Source organism: Rousettus aegyptiacus, unplaced genomic scaffold, assembly GCF_014176215.1.
Source record: "Rousettus aegyptiacus isolate mRouAeg1 unplaced genomic scaffold, mRouAeg1.p scaffold_m13_p_6, whole genome shotgun sequence".
Lineage (NCBI taxonomy): Eukaryota > Metazoa > Chordata > Mammalia > Chiroptera > Pteropodidae > Rousettus > Rousettus aegyptiacus.
In genome coordinates, this window is record NW_023416309.1 from 75,085,149 (window position 1) to 75,094,370 (window position 9,222).

At 40.1% G+C, this 9,222-nt stretch overlaps 1 pseudogene; it reads left to right on the forward strand.

Annotated features, from left to right (window-relative positions):
* Positions 1-7,827: 7,827 nt before the first annotated feature.
* LOC118604113 lies at positions 7,828-7,946 on the forward strand (annotated as a pseudogene).
* Positions 7,947-9,222: the final 1,276 nt, after the last annotated feature.

Below are 9,222 nucleotides of genomic sequence, written 5' to 3' on the forward strand. Positions count from 1 at the left end.
CATGAAATTTGGGGGAACACAACATGCAGTTTATAATAGGGGCCTAGGCTGTCTAGAGAGGAAAAAGACTCAGAAACATAATCTGGACACATAGCTAGCATACTTCTCCTGCAACTCCTATGAGAACCTTAACCACTGCTAGCAGCTGGCTTCCTTCTTGTCCTTCTGACCATTTATTTCAAATCAACTATTCCATGGCTCCAAGAGCCCCCCAAAAGCAATGCTTCTCAGCCCGCTTGGGCAGCAGAGTCACCTACTGCTGTGATTTTCAAAGTTTTGGAACATCATCTACAGTAATAAACACATTTTATATTACAACCCAGGTGTATGTGTGAGCATGCACAGGTGTGTATACACACACGCGCGCGCACACACACACACACACACACAGAGCGAAATTCACTCTGATATTTTCTGTCTATTCCATTTTATATATTTTTTAAAAATGCTAGTCAGAACCTGATAAATCAATTTCATGATTGCTAAAGGGTCATAACCCTTGGTTACAATACCAAATCACTGACCAATGGTGCTCGTTGAAAGTCCACATAAATCTTGTTAAGCAAGGCCTCTTAAGGAGGGAGCTTATAAGTTGAGACTTATAGGATGAGTAATATTTAGACAGGCAGAGGATGTAGAGCAAACAATATTTGGGGCTGAGAAATAGCATGTGCAAATGTCGGAAAGAGAGAGAGAGAGAGATCGGCATCTGGCACATGGGGCAGCTGTAAGTTCAGCCCAGCTGGAGCACGAGTGTTGGGGAAAGAGAGTGTGAGAGGGGGCTGAGAGTCCAGTGGAGCCATTTGTGGTGGTGGTGGTGGTGGTGGTGGTGGCAGGGGGAGGTTATAATGAACATAAACTCTGTGCTGAAGGCAAGGAGAAATTCTTAATGTTGAGCAGTGGAGTGACATGATCAGACTAAGGCTTTTCGAAAGGCCACACTGCTGTGTGGAGAGTGGATGTGGGGTGCAGCAGACAGAGTGGGGGGAGTGCAGATTCAAGGCTGGTTGCAGGTAGCCCAGTTGTCAGGGTCATCAGAGCACCTGTGATATGAATGACAATTAGGTGCCTTTTGTGGGAGGACAGAGGAGGAAAAGGAGCCTTTCTCTAGCAGGCATCAGGCCAATCTTTGGGGCTGCATATCAGCTTCCACCCACCCCTTATCCTGGTGTCCTTGAGCATGGCAGGACCAGCCAGAATCATCATGGTGGCTTGTAGCCCTGCAGATCTGGAGGAAACAGCAGAGGTTTAGGAGTAAGAAGGTGATGATGGCAATGGAGAGAATGGCACATTCAAGAAATAATACCATGGGGAAGTGAGCCTGGGTGGCTTTGAGGGTTTCGTTGTCTATAAAACTGAGATTCTGACCACTCTCTGTCTCCTATCGTTTTTAAACCTTGCTGTGCTTTTTCAGGGCTGAGCTAACATGGAGAGGTGGTGTTGGGGTCCCAGCTTAGGGATAGGGTCTGATGCCTGAGCCATAGAGTAGAGGGAGAGGCCTCAGAAATAGGCCTCTTGCTCCAAAGAAGGAAGAGGAAGGGGTTAAGGAGCAAACTGAGGCCCCTCCTTGCTTCAGGTCCTCAGAGTGTTAGCCTCAACTAAGGGAGGAGAAATTTTGAATCTGATATAAAATGTGACTTTTAAACCTGACAGACTTTCAGGTGCAGAAAGTGATCAGCCCATCATGGGCTCTGTTACAAGGGGAAGGATAGTTAAGGTAGCACAGCTGGCCAGTGGCTGGAGAGCATGCCTGTCTCCTGTTTGCTCTCCATTCAGGTGCGGCTGTGTAATAAACCTGAGTGGCCCCAGCTCTGTGCTTCACTCTCTCTGGTTTAACCCCAAGCCCAGCACATCCTGTCCTCTGGTTTTTTTCCCCCTGTGTAGTGAGCTCATTTAGGTGGAACTCTGCCCCCTTCTAAGCTCCTCCCCACTCCAAACAGGGCAGCCTGCAGCTGTCCAGTGAGTCTGCCCAGACCAGGGTCAATTTCATTCAGGGAGGAGAAAAAGTCCCCCTTCTGCCTGTAGTCAGAGCCATGTTCTCCCACCTAGCTTTACAACTAAGCCTTGAACTTTGGGCATTAGAGTTGAGACTGTTTTAATGGTGCTTATTTTGATTTCTCAAATTGCTCAGAAGCCATATGTGGTATGGTGTGATGTAGGTAATTTATTAGGCTTCCTTGGCCTTCAAACACAGGCCAGTGAAACTTTCTACACTCTTCCCCTCCCCATTTCCTACAGTAGGAACTCTAAGGCTGCCCTGTGGTTTCCATATAATCAGAACACAGTGCTTGGCCCATGTGAAGTCTATCTTGATGCACAGACTCCTCTTCCAGATTGCTCAGGCTGGCCTGTGGGTCAAAGTCAGTGTGAGGGACTCAAGCAGCTGATCAGAGGGATCTGACATGGGGAGTCTCAGGGGATGCCCCTCAGCCAGAAGCCATGGGTACTGCAGGGGTAGAACACCACCAAAATCACACACCAACCTCAAAGCCGTAGGGCAACAATGGCAGTGACAGCTGATGTGTTCCTTGAACAGGGCAAAGCACTCTATGTACATTTTCTCACAATGAGGATTATTGCCCTCATTAGGAAACTGACTCTCAAAGAGATAAACTTGCTCAAGTTAAGCAGCTGGTAAGTAGGAGCTGGGATGTGAAACCCTGAGTGCCTGGCTCCTGAGCACAGCCACTGGGGACAGGGACACAGAAAGCTGCCAGGGGTGAGAAGGCACCAGTGTCCACTGTTCGCCATCAGGGCTGGGGTATGTACAGTCAAGCTGGTCCCAGGACTGGGGGAGTTGCCTGAGGCCCTGACAAGTTTGAGAAAGTAAATTTCTAATCGAAGGCAATGATATGTGATTTCAGAAGCATCCTCAGCCCCACCAGTGGGCACTCCTCAATTCTCACTTCCTGTACATAAATCTCCCTCCCTCCTCATCCTGCACTGGACGTTTTCTTTCTTCTTGCTCTAATTTTTTTTCTTCTGTTTAAAATTAATTCAACAACACTGAATAACCTTCCCCCACAAGGTTGGAGTTAATCAGGCTGAATTTATTAAGATCTTTACAATTAAGTGAGCTCATACCAGGAGGAGGAAAGTTACCTTATTATCCAATTTTAAGAGCTTGAATAATTTTAGCCCCTAACTTACTGTCAACCCCCAATGACTTCCTTTACTGTTGCCAATGACGTTAGAGGGCAATGGACCACGGTCTCCTCCGTGTTTCCCATCTTTGATGCGAGGAGAAGCGTGCACAGACCAGTAAGTCACTGAGGAGGAGAAAGCATGATGACAGGGTATGTATGCCGTTCAGCATGGAGTGGGCCTGTTTTAGTTTTATAGGTAGAACCTGGGCTTAAGAAGGGACATTATGAATGGATGATTTTCTCCTAAGAGTTCATCATCTGGGGTCACTGTCACTCTGTCCCCTTTAGCCCTTCTCACAGCAAGAACCCCTTGCTTGCTACCTACCAGATTAGACAGACCCTGACTGGTGGGTGGGGCTTTCAGCATCTCCGAGGAGGGGGTTCAGCCCAGATTTGGCCCTGCTACTGGTACCATCTTGACCTCAATGCCCCATGCTGTTGCTGAGTGTCCAACCTTAATGATCCACCCCATACTCTGGAATACTAAGGTCTGGGATTTCCCTGCTTTCATCTTGCCGGCCTTGCTCACAACTCACAGGGGATAGGCTGATCATCCCTGATGAGGCTGACACCTGTTTGGACTTCTGAGTATCACTCTCAGTCAGCTGCCTCAGGAATAGACTCTACCTGCTTGTTGGATTCATAATTCTTTGTGATTGATGCCCATTATAGGTTGAAGTACATTCCCTAAAAAGATATGTTCAAGCTCTAACCCCCAGTGCCTATGGATATGACCTTATTTAGAAATAAAGTCTTGGAAGAGGTATCAAATTAAGATGAGGTCCTTAAGGGGGCCCTATATGACCAATATGACCAATGCCCTTATGAGAAGAGACACAGAATGATACATGGGGAGAATGCCATGTGACGATTAAGGCAAGGATTGGAATGATACCTCTAGAAGTCAATACATGCCAAGGATTGCTGGCAACACCAGGAGATAATAGAAAGGCATGGAACAGATTTTCCTTCAGAGCCTTCCAGAAGGAAACAGCCTTTCCAGCACCTTGACTTTGTTTTTCTCAGCTCCAGAACTGTGCAAGAATGAATTTTTATTATTTTTGACCACCTAGGAAATGAATACAGGACCAAAGTAACCACTATTCCTCCTAATCAGCTTCTGATTTCTACCATCCAGGCTCTTGAGTCACCGTGTTCTGCTATATTTGAATTCCTTCCTGTTGTTTTTGCTGGCTCATCCTTTTTCCTTACCAATTTCTGATTACTGGCCCAACCTCAGGGGGCTTCTTTGATTCTAGGTGCTGAACCCCCATAGTTAACCCCCAGTTGGCACTGCCCTGTCCAAAAGTGAAATATACAGGAGGTAGAACCTTAAGTTCTTATTACTGGGGTACCCCGTTGCCCCCATGCACGGATTGTTTCTGCTAGCCAATGTTCAAAGCAATCATCTCAAACCCTCTTCCCTGTTGGCCCACAATGTGACCTTCATTAACCCCCTTTAGCCATAGGCAAGAGAAAAAACACAATCTAGGCAGATTGCTCAGAGAAATGCTTGGATCCCAGGCAAGCTTAAGCCAAGCACCATGAAAGTTAGCTTTTTCCATGCCTCCATTCAAGGTTTCATCCAGGTGGCAGTACTGAGAAGTATACAGGCAAAACTATGCAGCTATGTAACCACATGCTCTACAACCTACACTAACTTCAACTAAAGTTGGGGCAGGCATAATCTGTTCACCCAGGAACCCTCCCTTAACTACTCGAGATCAATTAACCATTGCATGTAACTCACATTCTTTTCCTTCATAACCTCATTATTTATCTGGGGCACAACTCCACTTTTCCTGCTGCAATTACTCACTAGGTCTTTCTCTCAAATGGAGCCAGCTAAACCACATTTACTGTTAATTTCATATGTATGTTTCTTTTCTCCCTTTATTAAAACGTTATTATCCCAGGAAGTGGCCCCACGGACAAGGTGATCAGGAAGTGGCAGAAAAACAGTGCAGCCCTTTGTGACATCTTAACCCTACTTGTTCAAATATTGTGCTCTCAATTCACCTCATGTTTTTGGTCATAAGCATGTAGATATTCTACAATTTTTACCTCTTGATTTTATCTGTTTTTCTTTATAAGGTTTTAGAGCTCTGTCCATGTTCCTAAGAATTCATTGATTTTGTAGTCTTTATTTCTGCTAACTACTCCTGGTAACTTTCCCACTGGTCAATTCTATCCACTGACCTCAGCCATTTTGCCCTGACCCTTGGCTCTGTCTCCTGATTGCAATCTCATTCCTATTCCTTTTGAACTTATCATTTTCAAAATCTGCACTTTCTCCTTTCACATTATGGACCCCAGAAATATGTACATATGCACCTCCTGGGCTCTATCTGGGCTCTCCCTGCTGGCTTTCTCTTTGTGCAGACCACCTCCCAGGAAAGTCCCTTTTAGGTCGACTGTAGTCCTAGCCCAGGAGGTAGTGAGTGAAATGTGAACAAAGGATAGGGTCTTGAAGAAGAATGGAATTTTCATCAGCAGAGGTAAATAGATGGGAATTTCAGACAAACAGAATAGCCTATGAAAATGGGCCAAATTTCAGATTTTAAAATTCATAAGAGCAAATTTCAAAATATGGTCTGGAGCCTTTGGGAATCTCCGAGAGTAGTTCAGGGGATCCATAAGGTCAAAACAAATTTTATAATAACATTAATATTCTGTATGCCTTTCCACTGTCAGATATTTGCACCAATGTTGCCAAAGCAATGATGGGTAAAATTGCTTAGCGTGAATTAAAGCAATGGCACCAAACTGTCCTAGTAGTTGTTTTCTTCACCACCAAGCACATATAGAAGAAAAGCATGAATGACATTTATGAATGTCTTTAATAAAGCAGTGCACATTAATTTTATTAGCCTTTAACTCTTGAGTATACATATTTTTAACATTTTGTGTGATGAAATGGGAAGGGCACATGAAACACTTCTGTTGTGTATCCAAATAAAACCATTGTCTACAGAAAAAATTCTTGTGCACCTGTTTGAGTCGCAAGCTGAACTAGCTTAGTTGCTTATGGAACACAATTTTTGTTGAAAGAATAACTGATAGTCGAGTTACTGCTATTCAAATTTTGGTATTTTTCAGATATTTATTGAACACAAACAAAATAAACTGGTCACTTCAAGGAAAACAATGGAAAATATTTGTTGCCAATGATACAACTCAAGTTTTTAAATTAAAATTAGAATTTGAAGATCTTATATTTCATTTTGATTTTAACTTGAATTTCCCTATGATTAAAGATGTTGAGCATCTTCTCATGTGCTTATCTGTCATCTATATATCTTCTTTAGTGAAACCTATGTTCGAATCTCTTGTTCACTTATTTATTGTTGTATTGTTTATTTTCTTATTATTTAGTTGTTAGAGTTCTTTATACGTTCTGGACAAAAATCCTTTATCAAACAGGTGTTTTGCACATATTTTCTACCAGTTTGTAGTTTGCCTTTTTATTTTCTTTACAATGCCTTTCAAAGGCAAGAAGTATTTAATTCTTACAAAATCCCATTTATTAACTTTTTCTTTTATGGTTTATGTAGTTTGTGTCCTAAGTAATCTTTGCCTAACTCAAAGTCACAAAGATTTTTTTATACTTTTTCTACAAATTTTAAAGTGTTAGGTTTTAACTTCAGGAATGATTTATTTCAACTTAATTTTTATATGTGTTATGAATTAGGAGTTGAGGTTTATTTATTTGTTTTTGCATATAAGTGTCCAATACTTCCAACATTATTTGTTGGAAAAGGTATTCTTTCACCACTGAATTTCTTTGGCACTTTTACTGGAAATTAATGAACTGTGCATATGTATGTTTATTTCTGGATTTTCTATTCTTCTGTTTCATTGATGTATACACTATCTTGATTACTATAATTGTATAGTCTTAGAATCAGATGATGTTCATCCTCATCATTGTTTGTTTTCAAATTCACTTTCGCTATCTAGTGTTTTTCTACATAAATTTTTCCATATAAAAATTTATGTAGAATTTTTTTACCAAATACTTCTTGATATTTAGATTAAGATTGTGATCAATTTGGGGAAAATTGACATCTCAACAATATTGCATCTTCGATCCATGAACATGATATATCTTTCCAATTATTTAGCTTCTCTTTACTTTCAGTACTATTTTATAGACTAGAGTATTCTGCTATGTTATTGAATACACATATTAATATTTTGTAGATTTTTGAGATTTTCTATGTAGACAATAATGTCATCTGCTAATATAGAATTATAATTCTTCCTTTGCTATCTATATCCCTTTTATTTTTTTCTTTCCCTTTGTACTGATAGAACTTTCAGTATTGTATTGGATAGGAGTGGTGAAAGAAGACATCCTTGCCTTATTCCCATTCTTGTGGAAAAGCATTTTGTCTTTTATCATTAAACATAATGTTACCTGCAAGTTTTCCCAGTCTTTTATTAGATTGTTACTGTTTTTCTGTTCTTAGATTATGAGGATATTATAAAATATTTTATATATGGATATTAAATGTTGCCAAGTTCTTTTTTTGAGATGACTACATGACTTTTATTTTTCAGTCTGTTATTATTATGTATAACATTGATTGGATTTTGACTCAGTCTTTAATTCTTGGACTAATTTTTATTTGATCATGTCATATAACCCTTTTACTAGATTTTTAAAAATTCAGTTCGTGTCTATAGCCATGCCACCCTGAACAGGCCTGATCCCATCTGATCTCGGAAGCTAAGCAGGGTTGGGCCTGGTTAGTACTTGAATGGGAGACCATCTAGGAAGACCAGGTGCTGTATGTGTTAAAAAAATAAAAATAAAAATAAATAAAATAAAAATTCAATTTGCTAATATTTTGTTAAAATTTTTTGAATCTATGTGCATGAGGGACATTAGTCTATAGTCTCTTTTTCTTACAATTTCTTTAACTGGCTTAAATATTAGGGTAATGCTGGTATCATAAAATGAGTTAGAAAGTCTTCCCTACTCTTCTATTTTCTGGAGGAGAGTTTCAGTTCATCATGTTCTCTGATTCTGATATTCAGGTCATCTATATCCTTACTGATTTTCTGTTTACATATTCTATTGATTACTGAGAGAGTGGTGAGGTTTCCAACTATAACTGTAGAGTTGTCTATTTCTCCTTACACTTCCATCAATTTTTGATTTATTTATTTTGAAGTTCTGTTGTTAAGTGCATTCACATTAAGGATTTAAAAAAATTATGCAGTCTGAATCTAAGGAATAAAAAGAACAAACTAATCAAAAACAGATTCACAAATATAGTGGACAATTTGGTGTCAGACAGAGGGGAGAGGAGTTTGGTGAGCTGGGAGAATGGGGTGAAGAGCTAAAGAAGTACAAATTAGTGGTTGATGCATGGTCACAGGGATGGGGAGCACAGCACAGGGAATGCAGTTAGCATTACTACTTTGGCTAGGTGGAGGATCAGGGGAGAGAGGGTGCAGCTGGGGAAATCATTTTATAAATTATATAGATGTCTAACCAATGTATGTATACTTTAAACTAAAAAAAATTATGTAGTGTCTCTCTTTATCCTTGGTAATATTCCTCATTCCGAAGAATACTCAGTTATATGCTAATACAGCCACTCCAACTTTCTTTTGATTAGTTTTCATATGATATATATTTTTTCACTCTTTTCCTTTTAATCTATCTATGGTTTTACATTTAAAGTGTTTTTTTTTGTAGATAACATAGAGTTGGGTCTCGATTTTTGTCAATCAAATCTGACTTTTTTTAGTTGAGTTTCGTTGACTTATATAATTCAATTATTTATCTAGTTGTATTTAATATACATATTCAAATATACAATTTTGCTGATTTTTTCTCTTTTTTTACTTTTTCAAAACACCTGATTTTATCCTAAAAAACATCTAACATTTAAAATTCCATTTCAGCTTGAGACAAATGTGTGTGGGGGGGGCGGGGGGACTCTGGGATGAGGAGCAGGAGCCAAACAAGAAAGAAAAGGGAGGTTATAAAGCCTTTGTTTCCCAGGTGATAATTCACTTATTAAGCAGCTTTGAGCAGGCCTATCTTCAGATAACAAACCCG